Here is a 2,639-nt window from a genome sequence, read left to right as displayed (position 1 = left end):
CCTGCTGAAAACGGAACCTGGGTTCCTCAGATCAAATAAGCATTTTCTGATATTTTTTCTGAGAATTTTATCTACACTATGAATGTATGCGAGAGGAAGAATGTGCGTGAAAAGCTAAACATTCACACAGAATATAAAGGACCCAATAATGTACATGTGAGAGGAGAAGGGGTTATTTTTTGTGTAGCACATGGTTTGTTTTTAAAGCCCCAACTGATTTATTCATAAAATACATATTTCTACCTATTTTCTATAAAAGCATGAGTAGGATGCAACTTAAAATACAATTTTTAGTCTATTCTGGAATTTTACATAGAGATGACAACTTACATATTTTGTAAAAGAAAGGTATATGGCTTATATTTTAAATGAACCCACCTGTAACTACAGACAATGCATATACAAAAATAAAAAACACATTTGTGGTAACACATAATGGTTAAGTTCTTAAAAATGTAAAGTTATATACCGTTAAATGGTGTAATACCTAAGGAAAATGTATTTTTGTACATTAATGGATATTAAATGCTCTGAAACACTATATAAAAGGAACAATAGCAATCAAAACTATATTTTTACCCAAATACCACCCTCCAGGGCCAGTTTTGCCTAATACCTATATTGCTGTGAATGTACATTATCTGTCAGTACTGCACATTCAACTGTCATTATTTCTAAATTATAGCTTGTTCGAAACTGATGGAAGTAACAGCACTATCATCTTGTCAGGACTGGAAACATAATAGTTTTCACTTTCACAATTCTATTTCTCTGTTCAATTTAGTGACCAACTAGTAATAACAGAATAAAAAGACTGCATTAGCTATGCAGACAGAGACTGGATGATAGCTAGTGAAAGGCACTGAAACTCTGAAACCTTAAATGGCAGCTTTAGCATTCTTTCAGGTATAAATCTGCTTGCTCAAAGTTAAGGTTTTTCACACCTGACTGGTACTTTAATATTTTTTTTTGCTGACTCTACTTAATATTAAAACAATGCACAATTGTAATAGGAAATAAAAAAGCAGTCCCTGGTTTTAAAGTCTTATACAAATGGTAAAAAGGCTGACATCTTAAAATACCCTAATCTAGAAAAACATTTGCATCTTTCCTACACTTTGATTTTGTCTTCCTTTTCCTGTATCCAACCTCATTTCTGACTAGGGTTTTCCTTCTTCTGAATATACCCAACTTAGCAATATTTTATCTCACTCTAGGTCCTTTCCCAAAATATATTGTAACAATTTGTAAAAAAAAAAAAAAAAAATTTTGTATAAATCAAATTCAGAATATTCATCCAAGTATCTCAAACCATTTAATAAATATTAGCTATTTAAGTTTCCTGTGAGGAAGGTATACATGGGATCTAATGACTACACATTCTACGATGTTAACTGGCTACGCTATCTTTTGGCTAGGTATTTATTGCATATTATCTAAAATATTTCAAAATTAGAAAATTTAGAAAAGCCAAGGAAAATCATCTGCTTTACCCCATCTCCCTCTCCTTTCTTACTCCATATTTGTTATCTTAATATGCTATGATACTCTGATGTACGCTGTCGGCTTTTTGGTGCTGATGCCATTTTTAATTCCCTAAAGCAGCGATGCTCAACCTTTTTGGCCCTGTGGGCCAAATGAGTGGTGCAGGACCAGTCCATGGGCTAGATCTGGTGCATGGGGTTGGTCCAGGGGTACAGTCCAGTGTGTTGGCCTGGCCATGTTTGCCAGCCCAACACCATGTGCAGCCTGATCTCGTGCTGGATCCAGATGCTTGCCAGCTCAACCCTGCATGCTGGAACCAACATGGTGCCCTGTGCTGGATCCTGCCATGTGCTGCATCACACCAGATCCAGTCACACGCAGGACTGATTCTGCATATTAGAACTGGCCATGCACCAGCCCCGCCCCACCACACCACAGCCATGATCCAGCATTCAGGGCTACATCATCTGACCCAGGGGGCTCCAACTGGATCTGGATATTTGGTATTGGAGAGCTGGAATTAATGCTACCACCTCTCCCTCACTGTCAAATTTTCAGACCTGTAGGGAAGATCCATGTGCCAGATAACATGGCCTTGTGGGCCAGATCTGGTCTGCGGGACAGGTTGGGCACCCCTTCCCTAAAGCACCAACTTTTGATGCACATGTACGTTAGTAACAATTATAAAAATGGTTGGCCCGGGCAATCGGCAGGAGCATGTTCAGCCTTTCAACCTGTAGGTCAAGGTTCTGAATGTACTTTGGGGTCAGTGGGTTAAATTAAATGCTTGAGTAAACCAATCTCAGTCTTTGGGAACTAATTATTTTTAAGAAGCAACAATATAGTATTAATTTTGGAAAAGCTGCCCCCCTTTAGATACTATCTATTAATAACCATATTTTCTGGGGGAGGGGGCAGGGGAAGGGAGAGAGAGAAAGAGAGGAGAGCGTGCAAGAGTGAGCACAGGGTGTGGGGAGAGAGAGAAGAGAGTTAGTTTTTCAACCCTAAAAATTATCCCTATCCAAGTTGAGAGTGCTATTGTAAATCCTTGGATGCTTGTCACTATTGATGCCATAATTATTTTGTGAAAAATTAATCCTAACCTTCAGAAAGTTTAAAAAAAAGCCAAACAAACAACATCCCTCCCCCCCCCC

At 38.2% G+C, this 2,639-nt stretch overlaps 1 protein-coding gene across 19 annotated transcripts in view; it reads right to left on the bottom strand.

The window, feature by feature from the left end:
- The window catches only part of ADGRL2 (adhesion G protein-coupled receptor L2), a 203,627-nt gene that overhangs the window by 12,163 nt on the left and 188,825 nt on the right, over positions 1 to 2,639 (bottom strand). The window lies entirely within an intron of this gene.

This window comes from Alligator sinensis, unplaced genomic scaffold (genome assembly GCF_000455745.1).
Source record: "Alligator sinensis unplaced genomic scaffold, ASM45574v1 scaffold952_1, whole genome shotgun sequence".
NCBI lineage: Eukaryota > Metazoa > Chordata > Crocodylia > Alligatoridae > Alligator > Alligator sinensis.
The sequence above is the reverse complement of the archived record's forward strand: the minus strand, read 5'-3'. Positions and strand labels throughout refer to the sequence as shown.